The sequence below is a fragment of the Zosterops lateralis genome (genome assembly GCF_965231275.1).
Source record: "Zosterops lateralis genome assembly, chromosome: 3".
In the NCBI taxonomy this organism is placed as follows: Eukaryota; Metazoa; Chordata; class Aves; order Passeriformes; family Zosteropidae; genus Zosterops; species Zosterops lateralis.
In genome coordinates, this window is record NC_139764.1 from 89,087,234 (window position 1) to 89,103,792 (window position 16,559).

Below are 16,559 nucleotides of genomic sequence, written 5' to 3' on the forward strand. Positions count from 1 at the left end.
AGCTCTTTTTATTGACTGTGCAGCTGAAATGAATTTATAAACAGAGCAAGTTTTAGTCTCAGTATATGAAGCAAGAACATTTGGAAACTGATTTTTTTTTTTGTCAAAATGAAGGGACTAGTGCTCATAGTGAGTTCTGCCTGTGGAGGGGGCTTAGAAGGAGGTTGGGGTTTAGGAATGGATTAGAGTTACTGTGCCTGTGAGCCAGCCTGGTTCTGAGAAGGTCAGCTCCTGAGGGGTGCCTGCGTGCCCTGCTTGATGTGGGAATTGCAGGAGCCCCAAAGCATTTATGTGATTGCACTTGCAGTGTCTGCCAAGGGACAGCTCTGCTAGGAGAATTTACAGCCTTTCTAATGTACTCTGAGAAGAAGCAGCTTTGCAGTTCCTCACACAGCAAAAACAAAACCAAAGCCAGAACCAAGTGCTGTTCCCAAGAGCTGCTTGCTGCAATCCCAGCTGGTTGCCTGCACTTGGCACAGACGGGCTGTCTCTCTCCACCTCCCTCTGCCTCCTCCCTGTCTGCACAGGCTTTGTATTTGAAATCTTCTTCCCAGATGCAGAGGAAGAAAAGGCCTGCCAGCTCTCCAGTGCTTGTTCTTCCCCAGCTTGCAGAGTCACTGAAACTCATTTGCCAGTAAATTTGCCTTTGGATGGAAATCCAGAACTTGGAAAATAAATAATGCCTCTTCATTGCCAGCATGGAAAGAGTGCTGAACTTGGTGTCACTGGAAACCCATGAAGCCTATGTGTCAGCAGCATTCAGCAAAGGCATGGAGCCCCAGGCCACCAGATAATCTTTAAACACAGTGAGCTGTCCCTGAGGAGCTTTCCATGTCCACATGGAAGTGCTGGTGATTTCCTTTCATGGCCCACATTTCTTTTAATGCAACTACCAAGGGCAAAAAGGACAGTCAGAGAGAGTTATAAACATAGCAGCCAAATGTTTCAGCTTTGATATCAAAACGAGGTACCACCCTTCTCTTACCAAGCCAGCTTTGAAGCAAATAGGGTGAGAAGCAGAGCAGCAAACCCGGGTGGTCAGCACAATTTTTTGACTGCCTGCACACTGTGATCCCACAAAAATCTACAAATGTCTTCCCATACCTCTCCCCTCTGCCTGTGGAAAAGCACCTGGGCTCCAGAAATCTGGCCTTGTGTAAAACTTCCTTGGCTCCTCTCAGCAGAGAGGAAGCAAGGGCCAGGCGTGTTGAGGATGGCTGCTGTGGGATTTGGGATTTTAATCACTCATTAAGAAGTCAACATACACTTATGATTCTCTGTGGGGTGGAAAAAATGAATTCTCAAACTGAGGCATTCTGATGTCACTGTGAGCAAGCTATCATCCTAGCAGCCAGACCTGAAAGTACATGGAGGAAGTGGAGAGATTTTAATCACTGCTGTCATGGTAGGCTCTGCTCTGGTACCTGATCTCATCTCTGCTGTGCTGTTACATGTCCTACATGTGTGATGTGAGGATTTTTGAAGCTCAGCTGTCACCTTTGCCAGATGCTGTAGGCTGCACTAGAAATGCTGGTTTCTCAGCCATGATTGCTACTCAGAATATATGCTGCTGTGGGAATCAGTCCTAGGGTTAATAATGGCAGCATCTTCTCTTTTCACCTCCATGACTGTACTGAGCTACAGGGTAAAACTATCATATCTTCTGCCTCAAGGTGCAACTAGAAGGTGAACAGAAAGTTCTGTGCTTCAGCATGGTCATTTAAAAATATTCAACAATAATATATTCACTTAGAGATGACAAAATGCATTTATCTATTGTTAGCAGAGTTCTAGGTGATCCAGTAAAGCATTGGATTGTGAGAGTTCTGTTACAACTGAACAGCTTCAGTGGATTTCTACTTTCTTAGGTCTCTGACTAAATTTCCTTTTTATTTCCTTAATAAAGACAGGCAGTAGTAGTTGTTTAAGGTGAGGAAGGTCAGAAAGGGGTACATGTTGGAGGGAATAGCATTTGCCTTCTATTCTGTGTGCTTTGAAAAGTCTGACGTAAGTTGCTACCAAGCAAGCTAACATTAAATTTTAAGGAGTAAGTTAGTACCTCGATAAAGAGCTACACCTCTTTTTCATCAAACTTTTTATCTGATTTTTTTTTCTGTAAATGGTAAATATAAAAGCATGAGGGAGGAGAATTAACTTCTTCTATGAAAGATATTAGACATTTCATTTGTGTAACTCCTTTATATCCACAGAACCTTAGGCTAAGAAACTTGGTCTGTATGAAGATATGGAAATTGCTTAAAGTTACATAATTGCTTGAAAAATTAGATGACATCAGGAACATAAAATTGCTAGTTTGGTTGACAGGTTTTAAATGCTGTAGTATTTTCTGTATTATGAATGCATTTCTCTTTCAAAGGGGGACAGCTCTTTGCCTGTTGTAAATTCTCCCTACAATACCTATATGTGTCTCCTGCAGTTTAAGTGTATTATTGGAGTCTAAAGTTGAAATACATGTAGCATAATGTCATTATCTTCAACAGAGCCATAAAATTGTTATTACTGAAGGCAGCTGGTAGTACAAATTACTTTTTTCCCTTTGGGGAATATCTGAAAGATTTGAAACAGAGGACAGCCCACAGCAAAAGCAGAGAAAGTTGATTTTATGACTTGTCTCCTACATGAAGGTTTTGTATTGCTCTTACTGTCATCTTTCCATGTTCCATTTTCTAATTTCAACCAAATGTGAGTCATCTCAAGAGTAAGTAGTTAAAGTCCCACAAGCTTTGGGAAATACAAAATAATAAACCTTAAAATATGAAAACCTAAACACCAAGGGTGGCTGGGGTTAGCATTCTGGTTTGAGCAAGACAAACAGAACTCAGCCTCTCTTCTTCTTGGCAGGTCAGGCCAAGAGAGGCTGGTCAGGCAGCAAATGCCATCTCTGCCCTGTCAGAGGTCTGGACCAGCTGCAGCTTGTAACAGTTTTCCCCATGTGCCTGTCTTGGTTTGAAAGACAGGTATATGCTAGGGAGGGGCAGGGCCTCCCTCAGAATGGACAATTCAAATCCCCTCCCTCCAAATTATTATAACTTAGAAAATTAAAGGGGCTTTCAGGCAGAGGTATGGGGATAGGAATAACAGTTCTTCACTACTATGTATAACAAGGCAAATCAACAACAACTACAGCATTAATAATAAACACAACCAAAAACCTCGAGGGACTTTGTTTTACAAAGCCTGGGACAGTCTGATCTCAGTGCCCCTGCGGGACTCCAGAGCACCAGACTGGAAAGCTGGAAAATCCCAGGCCGGTGGATGAGATATATCAGAAGCTCTGCCAATGGTAGCTGAATGTCAGGAATGTCCCAGCAGGGCAGGGCAGTGCGGGGCCACAGTGTAGCAAAAAGCCTTCAAGCAGTGCCAAAGAAACAGAGGCTGTGGGACAGGGCCGGCCCAGCAGGGCAGGAGGAGGTGAGCTCAGAATTCCAGGGCATGCGAGCAGATGATGTAGATTTCCCAGGACCAGACTTGGTGGTGACGGTGAACTCCTCCCGCAGCAAGCGGCAGCCTGGCCGTCCTCTCTCTGATGGCGAGAGCAAGAGAGCAAAGCTGCCCCCAGCCCTGTCCTTTACCTGCCTCAAAACTCCCATTATCTCCCCCTCCGGGAGAAACTCCAAAGAGAGACCCAAACGAGTGTAGCCAGGTGCTACAACTCCTCTTCTTTGGACTCCCTGTGTTAGCGGAGGAAAGAACACACAATCACAAAATTGTATGCAGTGCTTTATTTCAGAGCTCTGGAAGCTGAGGGGTCCGGACGACCCAAATCTCAGCTCGTCCAACATGCTAAATGGATACAATTTATAGCTTTCTTGTTACATAAGGATTCGTATTAATCATTAAACCCCATTGTTCTATTGATTCTACCCTGAGTAACAATGGTCTGCGTGATTCTTGCTCAAGATTCTGGTTTAAGAAAATTATCATATTTAGTTACCAAACTAATATCACAATCGACAACTCTAGCATGTGTCATACTAATGATTATACAGGTACAGATCCTCCTGACCTAACTTTATTCTTAAGGCCTATGTGTTCTACCAGTGTTCCCCCCTTTCTCCCCCCACCACCTGAGCAAAGTTATACTTGATTTGGTTAAAACAATAGCATGGAATAACCTCCTGGTTACAGTGGAGTCGATCCCCTGTTCTCGGGCCCTTGCTACTTCAGAGATCAGTTTAACCCTATGCTATCACCTGCTCTGCTTAAGTACCCAGTAGTTGGTTTCGTAGCAACTTAAGGGAAAAAATTCTGTAAGTAAAAAAAGAAACAAATCTAACCCCCAACAGTGCCGAACTGCATAAAGGTTGGCAGAAGAAATGGAAAGAACAAGGGCTGAATAGTCTGTAGTGGGGATGTGTAAGGATCAGTGGGGATAAAGCATATTGAAATGACCTTCATTTGTTTTCTAGTGAGTCTCCCTACTGCAGCCATTGCCAATTATGGTTTAAAACTGAGAAACAAATTTGAAAGTCCCATGGTAGGGAAAGTCTTGGCGTGCAAGTGGTGATGACAATGACTCAAAAGACAGCTTTCTTCTTGCTGAGCGAATACTGAATTGGTGCTTCAGGATTTCTGTAGAATAATACCTTTCTGACCATGAGCTTTTCCTGATGATTTTCAGAAATTGTTTCTGGTTACTTATGGTTTTTGAATTATCTTCTTTTTTTCTCTCACAGAAATAAAGAGACTAACACTTTCCCTATCTTTAGATACAGAGGGATGTTTCTAGGAAAGATTTCTGACTTGTCAAATCTGAATTTAACCTTACAAAGAAATTAAACTAATCTGATAAGATCATAGATATTTGCTTGTAATTTTTTTTTCTTATTTTTGTAAAAGCCATATTTTAAAACAACCACATTTGAATATTTGACTATAAACATACCATCAGCCTTAGCTGGATACTAGAAAAAGGCAGTACAGCCAAACACTGTTAACCAGATAATTACAGGGAGATTTTTTGATGGAGCAGTTTCTACTTTATCTTCCTGATGTTTCTAAAGCTCCTTAACTAGATGGACTACCTTTTCTAGAAATTCTTACAATTTGAAGTGCGTCAAAGAATATTCTTAGTGCAAATATCTGCTTCTGCAGACAGCATTAGGAAGCAATGTTCCAGCACCTGCCTCCTCTGCAGAAACTTGATGGTGGTTTATCCAGGACATTGGGATATTCTTGTATATCCTGAGCACTAGGTAAGTGTACTGGAAGAGAAAAAAAAAAACCCATTTCACAAGTCTAAATGTAGCTGAAACACTGACATGGAACATGAAGGACTTTTATTGATGTAATGTTATACTTGATTTTGTTCTCATTGAGATAAAGCTGAAGTGAATTTTCCATTTCCTTCAGCAGGAACCAAGGGTGGTTTTTTTACCTGCAGGGAAAAAAATTACAGATTTATTGGGTTTGAATATCCAGGATTTGGTATTGGCAGGCTACAGAAGTCACTTCAGTGAAAAACTGACGGAAATTCATATGACAGAGGCAGTGCCAGCTGGCTCCAAGGCTGAGCCCATCAATGACAGTGGCAGCACCTCTGGGATAATAACACAGTTATAAGGGGGAAAAACATTGGTTGGGCAACTGCAGCCAGAGAAAAGAGAAATTAAAATATGAGAGAACAACAACTTTTCAGGCACCAAGGTCAGTGAAAAAGAAAGGGGAGGAGATGCAGGAAGTATTGGAGCAGAGATTCCTTCTGCAGCCCATGGTGAAGACAATGATATCTAGAGAAATGAGACCATGGGGTTCAGGAAGTGTTAACCTCATAAGTTCAGAAAGGGTTGAATTTGAAAGGCTATTTCATTTGTTGCTTTGGCTGCCAGACCCATTGCTGGGGAAAGAATAACTGAGATACTGCATATTCTAGATCTATCACCCAGCTTGAGTTAAGGTCTTTCCTGATGAACCATATAAACTTGAAGTTACTGGACAAAGGGAAACAGGGGTTTAATCCTTTCAGCTGCTAGAACACACCCCTCTGTTCTGGTCTGCTTAGTGTCTCTCTCCTCAGTAAGACTATCAAGGGAGAAAGACAGAAATAACAACCATTCCCAAACTTTCTTCTTGGGGATGCAAGACAAACTGAGACACTTGTCTGTAAGTGACATGAGGCTGAGTTATGAGCATCAGGGGCCATGAACAGGAAGGATCTACTAGCTCAGGAAGGTACAGGAGGACATGGGCTTGGGGAGTGCAGAGTTTTTAAAACTGCTTTAACAAAGCAGGTGGGGATTTTTCAGAGGTTTTTTTTTTTTAAAGATATTTTTTCTGTACTTTTTTTAAGGCACTGCACTAATTTAGAGACTTGTATTTCTGGGTCAAGCAGAAGTCAGAGAAAGGTCTAGGAAAAGTGTAGTCTGCCCTGAACCACTGAGTGTGTGCTAGTGGCACCCAGCACTGAATATGACATTTATTTCACTATCTGCACCTCAGCTCAGAAATCCTGCAATTTCTTTCACTTTGGAGGCCAAATTTACAAATTATTTCAACTGATGGATGTGATGATTTGCTGAAGAAAAAAGGATGAGAGCAATATGCATTTTTACTTTAACAGTTGTCTTAACATCTCCATTTTCCCCATCTTAGTGAAGAAAATTCAGCCCATAGACTGGACTCTGCCTAAATGTGCAGTGGGTGGATAAAAGTGAGACTATGAGCTTGCTTCTGAGTCCTAGTCCTGTAAACACTAAACTGTTCAAACCACAGCTGTTATGGCTAGTCACACATAAAGACTTGCTGAGCTGAGGATTTCAGAGCTTGACCTTGTTCAGAGTATTTTGTAATGCCTTCTCTTTTTAAATGTGGTTTTTTTTGTGTTGGAAGATAACCTTACAGCTAGGACTTTTCCATTGATTTATATGAGATTTAGTAGGTTTCAAGAAGCCTTTTAGATGGAAGATTAATTTGATATAAATCTTAATACAAAATGTTCTTTATAAGAATATTTTCCATGTTGGAAAATTGTCCCATTCAAGACTGATTGTATTTATTATACCACTGCTTTTCTTTAGTTCATCATACAAAGCAGGTAATAGATAATGCTGTCTTAGGCACAGCTTTTATGTCTGTTTTTGACTCCAGTATGTGGCTTTAGGTGTTCATATTTCATGATATTTGAGCTGCTGTTAGAAGAAAATAATTTGTTTTCCTAAGGGTTTTTATCAGGCAGAGATTACTGAGTGTCTTCTCTGGTTTCTGATGAGCTAGTTTTATTTGGCAATACCTTGTATGCCAAAGGAGTGTTTTATCTCTCCTTCAAAACCGTAAAACTGTGGAAAAAAGAACCAAGCTGGGACTGGGGAGAGAAGGCACTACTACAATATTAGAAAACACATCAAAGCCCCTGAAAACGTATGTTCCACAATATTCCTGCCTACTAAGACCTTGATATTAGCTACCTGCTCATAATCACACAGAGAACAGATTCTGAGACATCTCTTGAAATAAACAGAAAGGAGGGTTTTCATATGAGGTATCCACTGGGTGGCAGAAGTAGATCAGAAAAGAACGTACTCAAACAGGAGGGACACACAAGCCTAGCCAGTAAACTATTTTGTAGCAGCGCTGTGTCAATCTGACACCTGAGCTGAATGTGTTTGAGAAATAACACCTTATGAGATAATGCATTAGAGGATTTTTTAAAACTTTCTTTCCCTTTCTGTATGTAAGAAGAAACAGATTTCTGGATGTACACTTTCTTATCTGTTCTTTCTTTTTTCCTCACAAACTACAGGGACAGCATTTTCAGAGCAGAAGATGGTCTGGACTGCCCTGCTTTAACCTTCATCCTTTTCTTTCCACCCTTTTTGATGGAAGATGCTGTGGCTGCAGCCAGAGGCTCTGCTGTTCTGCTCTGTCCCTGGGCAGAACTTGCAAAATTTTTGAAAGTGCTTTGAAAAAATTACAGAGGGAGGTGTCTTAAACTCCATCTAGTCCAGTGTTGCCATAGCTAAAGGTAGTTGTTAGTACTGATACAATGAAGATCCCTTCCAAAGGTACTTGTGCCCTGGTGATCCAGGTCCTTGAGCTGATCACTTTTACCAGTAGCTCTCCCTTTCTCTAACCTGGGTTTGTAACTCAAACCAGACTTGCCAGTTTAAGAGAGGAGCTGAACCCATTGTAAAATAGTGGGGAAGTAGTTAAGAGGTGCAGAGGGAAGCTGATAAATTTAATAGTGATTAACACCTCCCCCCCAGCTATTGTTAGTACCCGACAAGCTTTAAGTGAGCACAGTGAAAATGAAGGTAAAAGTTATGAAGTTATGGACCAGTTGACTAGGAAAGCAATTAATAATCAAGAGGTAAGCTTCATCCTTGAACATCTTTATGATAAAACTAAATTTAAAACACAGTCTACATGTTCCTATCATATGTAATTCTGTTAGAAGCAAAGCTCACATTGTGATCCAGCACAGTTCCCATGGGTGTGTGTGTGCCCTGCTGTGGTAACTGAACATCCTTCATCTGTCCACTGGAAAGCCCCCAAATCCTAAATGACCTAAGAGATCCTGTGTATAATGCTTTATAAGAATATAATATAAGGGTTTGTAAGAATATAGTATTTTGGTTCGCCTCCTCTTTTATTTTGCTGTTTTGTGGTTTGTGGGGTTTTTGTTTTTTTGTTTGGTTGGTTGGTTAGTTTTGGGTTTTTTTGTTTTGTTTTGGGGTTTTATGTTGTTGTTGTTTGGTTTGGTTTTTGGTTTTAACGCATTCTCTACAATATCTGAGAGAAAGAAATATAACTAGTGCTGTCATTGTATAGGATGTTTTTACAGAGAATTTGGCCTTGTCACCAGAAGTTGTCTTTTACATCTGCCTGTTTCACTGCCCACAAAACACTCCTGCTTCAAAACTCACTCTATTCCCCCTTCTCTGCTCTTTGTGGAGCACCTTTCTTGCACTGCCTGGGCAGGAGAATGATGCAGTAACCAGCATGGTTAGTCTCCATGAATACTTTTGCCCTATGAAATTCAGGGCTCAAGAAGGTCTTTATTACGTGTTTTATTATGGTGAGGCTGTGAGACTGTGGCTTTTAGAAAGACCTGCCTGGCAGGTGGGCAGAGCACGTGGTGGGACAGGTTGAGCTCAGCATCTGGAGGATTATGTCAAACTGCATGTAGGGCCATTGACCTGGAATGCTTTTAATTTCCAAGGGTAGTTCCCAATAGCGTATTTCTAGCATTCTTTCTTTAGAAGACCATAAATGCCAAGTTGTAATAGCTAAATGAGGTCAGCTATATCAGGCCCAAGATATTTGACAGCACACTTTGCAATCTCTGGAATGAATTGGAGGAAAGAAACTGTTGAATCTTGTTCTGGCATTACCTATTCCCCTTTTTAAAACTAATTATGGCAGTATTATTCCACTTTGAACTCTACTGTTATATGCACACTAGATTATGACAATTTCTGACCCACATGGTAGTGATTTTTAGATAAAACTGCTTATAGCTATATTGTGTCTAATCTTTGAGTAAAAATATGAAGATATGATTCTACTGCCTATGCATAGTTAACTACAAAAAAATTCTGTATTCTATACAAATCTACACAATTTGTTTTATCTGTATTTGAAAATGAGAAGGAATTTCTAAACAAAAGTTAGCATTCTGTAAACAGGTGTCATACATACAAGTAATGTGTTTGCTATGTTGAGTTTTTTCACTGAATATCAACAATCCTGGTACACAGCAGCAAGAGTGGTGGGGGAAAGAAAGATGTTCTCCAATAGTCTGTATATTTTTATGCCAGATGTAAGAAAGATTGTCTGTTGGGCACACTTACTGAAGAATTGCACATTATTCAGGTCCAATTTTACTGTCAGAAACAAATTCTTCCAGCTAAGTTCAGTTCTGGGAGTTGTGGCATTGTGAAATCAGAGTATTGTTAAAAAAATAATCTAAATATTTCCTGGATATCACTTAAGAAATTCCAAGTTTTGAAATCTGAATGAAAATTGTAATGTTATTAAAACATCTCAGAAAACTAACGCTAATCAGGTCTTGTTAATATTTAATTTTGATGGTGTGTAAAATGCTCAGCATAAAATTTGCTTGAAGAAAAAGAGCATACCAATTTCACAGTCTTAAAAATACAGAAAAAGGCCCTGAAGATATTAAATATACAAGAAGAGAGCTCTGCTATTGTGGTTTGGTTAGGGTTTTTTTTTTTTTTTTTTTTTTTTTTTTTAAGTTCTAAACATATAGCTGAGGTTATGTAGAATGCCCTACTGTATTTAAATAACACACAGTAAAATGTTTATTTTTTTACCCTTACTTTCTGTAATAAGGAAAATTATATCTAAGACACTCTACACTCAGCTGCTGGGATGGAAATATTTTTATTCATGGAACACATAGGATAATCGTTATTATCCTCTGTACTATTTTTCTTTTTTTCTCCCCTTACTATTTAAACAAATAGCAGAAACTTAAGGCAAAGTTTAGCTAAACTCAAGTTGTCATTAATTTATACAAAAATTGTACTGAGTACTCATAGGCTACTGCTATCAGCCCAGGAGAAATTACGTGCTTAGGGACATTGTATGATGCTGACATGAGCTTTGGACATGCAGCAGCTTACGAAACTGCTTCTAGTAACTTGAGTGTATACATTTTCCAAGGAAACAGTCCAGATTTTCCGAATAAAAGATGCCGAGTGGAAGGACATACTGGAATCGGAGAAAAAAGCCAGGGTGTGGGAAATGTGAACTCACAGAGCAGTTGAGTAATGCCAGCTGGTCCCTGTTCCATTCCCCACTGACCTTTCTGTAAATGAACCCTGGCATGACTCATGCTGCAGTCCCACCTCCACACCTTGTCTGCCCTCCCTCCCTTTGGGGCAGCTGGGAGCTTGCAATGGCACTGACCTTCATTTGGCTCACTCATAACAGCAATTTGGTGTTTGAGCTTGGGATTTTTTTCATTTCCTATGCATAAAATCCCTTTCTTTTCCTTGGGTTAAGTTAGAATTCAGTGTAATGTGATGTAAAACTGTGCCTTTTCAAAAAGAAGCTAATTTTTGTGTTTTTTCTGTAAGATTCATCTTAACACTTCTTTTCTAAAATTTCTTCAGCTGACTATTGTTTTCTCAGCTACCATCCTTTCAATTATTTGATGGTAGTTTAATATGGTACATGTATTACCAAGGAAAACCAGCTCAGTATCACACAACACATGATCTACCATCTTTTTATCATATGTCTAAGGGCAATAAACAGTGATGATTGCAAGAATATTATCTGTTTATCCCGAAGGAAGGTATTAGTCTTGCTTCACTTCCTAGGTTTCCAGAAATCAAGTTCCCAAAGACACTGGGATCAGATTTTATGTCAGAGACACAATTTTATTGCACCAGTTTATTGCTGAATCTTGTGTAATAACAGAATGGACTTGATTATACTTTGAGCAGTAGCACTTGAAATTACAGAACTGGAAAGAAAATTCATTCCTGTTCTCTGAACCACCCAGGATCCAGCAGACTTGAAAAGGAGTCAGAAACTCATTGAGCCGTTTCAGTGAGCCATTGGGGAGCAAGGCAAGCCTTGCGTCACAGAGGCATCATGCCATTTCAGGAGTCTACAGCTCCTCAAATGCAATTCCATTTCATGTCCTCCTTTCTGATTTTTTCCCCTATCTTCCCCTCATGTTTTCCTTATTTTTCTGGCTCTCTCTCATATTTTAGCTCTTGAAATGGAAGGGGGAATAATCCACTTATTTAGTGGCAATTTGTATGTGTTAGGCAGACTGAAAGGGAAAAATTGTTATTTTTGGAGGTGCCAGAAGTCTGATATCCTGGAGTTTTTCCAGGTATCTGTGTTAAAAAACCCCACTGAACCTTAGGCTTGCCTCGAGCATTTCTGATTAACTTAAATTTATAACACCCTTTCACAGTAATCTCCATTATCTATTTTTAATGATTCCCCTGTTTCTTGTACTTTGACATCTGTCTTTATTAAATTAAGTAAATGGTTGAGAGATTGTTTAGAATAGAAGTATTCAGCATAAAGTTAACTTCCAGCGCCCGTTTCTTGTAGTTAGCAAGAGGAGTCTAATAAAAACTGTGTGCTTAAATACGAAGTATTAGAATAATGGAATATGAATGAAAAGCCTATGTTTCCGTTCTAAAATCTTCTACTGTAACATAATGTAAATCTTGAATGATCCCAGAACTCTTATCTATTGTCCACAAAATCATCAATTGTATTTTATTTGCTATAAATTTATAGATGTATATGAATTTTCAGTAGAAAGTATAGAAATAATATTTTAATTTGAATTATTCTAGAATATGATGAGAGTACTTTTCACAAACTTATATTATACTTAAATAATTATAAAGCTTTCATATGGAAGGCTAGAACATGAACCAGACAGTTTACTTAAGTAGCAATGTAATGATGCTTAACATTATTTTCTCATTTGCTCATAACTTACACATTTTTGAAAAATAACTGAACAAAGGCAAAACCAGGAAAATAAAATACACTGAAGAGAAGGGATCTCTTCAAAGAACCAAATGATGGAGGGAGAAGGATGAAAGATTAACTTTTGTTTAAACATTATTGATAGGGAAAAGGATTCCCCTTTCTGAAATCCTAGCCCTAAGAAAATCAATTGCAGTTCTGTCAGTGATTTTCATTCATGTAAATTCTATCTCTACATCAAGAATAAATGTCTAGTATTGACTAGGCTATAGTAAATGTGCAACATTTTGTGATGTCTGACTTTGCTTTAACTCATTTTGGCTTCTGTATCTTTAATGACAGTGGTACATAGGTCAGGATAAAAACTGAAATATTATGAATTCTTAATTAACATGACGAAAAAGTTGCTCTTGAAATGCAAACAAGAATTATTTGTTTGATATTTGCAAAGGGACATGGCAAATAGAAGCGTTACATTTAAAACTGGGGAACTGAAAAAAATATTGAAAACGATCTTTGAAGTGAAAAGTGAATAAAATAATAGTGGGAATAACATAAAATGGAAAAAAAAAGGGTAAGAAGAACATCTTTTTAAAACATTGACAAATTATGTTGATAAGATATTGCCTTGATAAAATGGGACTTCTTCATAGTTTGACACCTTTAGGAGTAAATTAGGCAAACACCTGGAAGAAATTATTTAGGATGGGGACTATGACTTAATGATAATTTTTCCCCTGCTTATGATTCATTGACTTCCATGCCTTCATCTTACCTCAAGTTATCATTTTCTAACAGTATTAAAAGTAACGGTTGACTTTTTAATTGACTTTCACTAACTGTTTTAATAATTAGCAGAAATTTGTTTTTCGAATTGACTTTTTTTTTTCCTGATACATTTAGGAATCTCTATAGCACACAACTGACATTTACCATTGGACACATCCAGCCATGGTCATCTGCTCAGTCAGATTCAGCATTTGATCATAGGCTTAGCCTGTGGTTGGACTCAGACTGATGGGATCTAGCCTAAAATTTTTTGAATGTTTTCACTTGCTTTCTGGACTTTAGAGGAGACAGAGCACCACTGCTCAGACAGCACATCTTATTTGGTCAGCTGAAAGCCTTCTCCAGTGTTCCTGAAAATCCACTTTGCAAAGTGTAGTTCTTAGAAGTTATCCCAAGTTAAGGATGAAGCTACTCTGCAGCCAAATTAAAATAACTAACCACTGTTCACTTTCCATCATTGTACTGTTATTTGGATGCATTTTTAGGCATCTTGTGAATTCATAAATATTCTAGCAGTCACTCTGAATACTGTGCTCCATGTATCTGTTAGTTCTGTATTCAGTAAGTAAATTGATGACAAAACCAGAATATCTCCATAATAATCAAATCAACGAACTTTTGTAGTTCTCTAATTTTTGGTTTTCAGTGGTTTTTGTTCTGTGTCACTTGATCTTGACAATTTGGTTTTTTTCAAAGAACATACTTACTAGAAAAGTTTGACTTGTCAGAGGTATATGGCAAGTAGCTGGAATGAGTCAGACATGGCATAATTTAGAAGTAATTCCCTTCTTCAGGATTATTCTTTTGACTATTTTTCAGTCTAGAAGAGTAGCTTGTATTTTGTGCTCTCTAAAAAAGTTGTTTGTGCCCTCACTGTGCCCTCCTCACATACATAGAAACTTTCCATTATATTACTCTCCCTGTTTTTAGACACAAGGCTCAAGACCCCCATCACTGACTTTTGTCTGAGGAAAACTGTGATCCTTTGTAAATGAGCATTATTTCTCACAAATTTAAAGCCTAGCTCTTAAAAAGATCTGGAGTACTTTCCACTTCTACCAGATGTTCCACCCATGTTTAATGGGAACAGATGAAGTAATTTAAGGATGTAAAGATGTTTTTTGATCCTTGGAACTTGGGTTTTACTCTTCACAAACATCTGAAATATCCCTGGTGCATTCAAGAGTCTAAATGGAATTCTGCATCACTGAAGCAATCCACAGGTTATCATGACAGATGTTATTTCCCCTTCCATGTCTCTATGATAATTCAACTTGAAGGATACCCATATATTCAATAAGTTAAAACTGTGAATATATTCTGTTCCTTATCTTTTTTTTCCTCAAAGTATCCCTTGTATAATAAGGTGGATGATTTTGATCTTTTTTGTGAATGAAGACTTTTGTAAGTTGAAACCTTTATGTACCTTCATGTCTTTATTAGATCTTTGGTACATTTATAAGTGTGGAAGATGGTGGACTGCTTCCAGCCATCCTCTAACACAAAATACAATTTCTTTTTTATTATTATGTGATATGCTAGAAGATCTGGTGGGAGAGGGGCTGCTTTGTTCCAGCAATTTATAACTTACATAAATTATACTTTACTGTTGCTTCTCATCAAATGTCCCTACCTCTTCGCTATACTTGGAGAAGACAAAAAACAAAGTAATTGCTGCATTAATTTCCTTTCACTATTTTCTATGGACATTTCTGTTGAGTTGGTTCCTAGGTTTTTTTGATTCTGGTGCTGCTTTTGGGTTCTATCCTTTTAAGAAGCTCTAAAATACCATGTTGTACACTGTCCTCATGATGCCTTGTTCTTTAGCTTCACTTACTTGTGGTCATTCCTTTCCCTTGGAGTTCAATCCTTCATCCAGATTGACTCTAAATTCTGCGAAAGAGCAGTCCCAGTTTCAAAGAGTGATTTGTAGTCTTAGAGATTGTGGGTTTAACTCCATACTATGAAGATCCAGCCTTGCAGAAAAATAGCTATAATAATTAGTAAGACTGCTCCTCAAGGATGGTTTGTAAATCAAAAGGTTTGATAATGAAAAAATAGCAAAGTAACAAAACGTTAGAGAAAACAAATAAGGTGCGCACAGGTGCCTGAGAAAACTTCAGACACCTTGCCAAGACATCTCGAAAAGCCTGGAGTTTCTTTTTGTGCTCTTTCTTAAATACTTACTTGGGTTCCAGCCAATAGAGAGGGATACAGAGTTTCAAGAACCGTGACGAGATCCAACAGATGCTTCTCTTTTGCCCTGAGCTGGTACTTCTTAGGAGGCTATGGAAGAATCTGGGTTCTTTACCTTAAGGTGTGAGCTTTAAACTTTCCCTACATGGAAACACCTGCTGGGGGTGTGGGGATTGCATCACTACAACAGATGTACTTGCATGTTGATTTATTATCTTTCTAACTCTATTATGAGCCCTTGCTCAGAATGAGGGCAATGACAGAATGTTCTCCTGTCACCTGCATGCAAGGTCATTGCTACAGGCAGACACACGTTTTTCTACTGACATTGAACAGTTGAGCATTATCCTGAAACTCTCTTACTCTGTTAGAGTCCTGAGGAGCCCCATGACTTAGATAAAATCCATTACTAAAACACCTTGATTACAAACCTTAGTACTATAACAGCACAAAACAATTTATTGTGAAATAAAGCATGGAAAGTAAGCTCTTTTTTTGTCTGCAGTGGCAGAAGAATAATATTAGGCACAATTTCTTCAACTCAACCACCTGACCACTTCTACTGTGTGGATCAGTAACCAGGGCAACAGCTCTGCCACTTCCAAGCCATGGATGTCTGGAGGGAAGTGCTACAGGAAACCCAGAAGTTCTGGGGTTGAGCAGTTACTTCTAAAAACTGCTGCCAGCTCTCCAATAACCCCAGAACTTCTTTTCCTGTAAGGTGGCAATCCTCAGCATAGGTTGTTCTACTGTCTGATGCCTCTGAAGTCTACTGCACCTCTACCACATGGGTTGGAGTCAGCTAAGAAACATATTTTCTCACTTAGCTGGCCAGTGACGTTTTTGTGAAATTTCTGCACCTTGAAGTCCTTCAGTATTTTCTGATTACATTGACAATCACTCAGGTTTTGCCTCTGGGGAAAAAAAAAATCTTCCATGAAATTTCCATGCAGTTTCTTCTCATTACTTGCTACTCTTGATCATTGTTTTTGCAATGTGTTCTCTTTCTTCATCAGGAACCATTTATAAAATGACTTTTCACTCAGGCTTCAAAGTTCATCTCTTGAGCAGACTCTTGCAGGAATCACCCAATCAACTGCTGCCTTCCTGTGCATCTGGTCTTC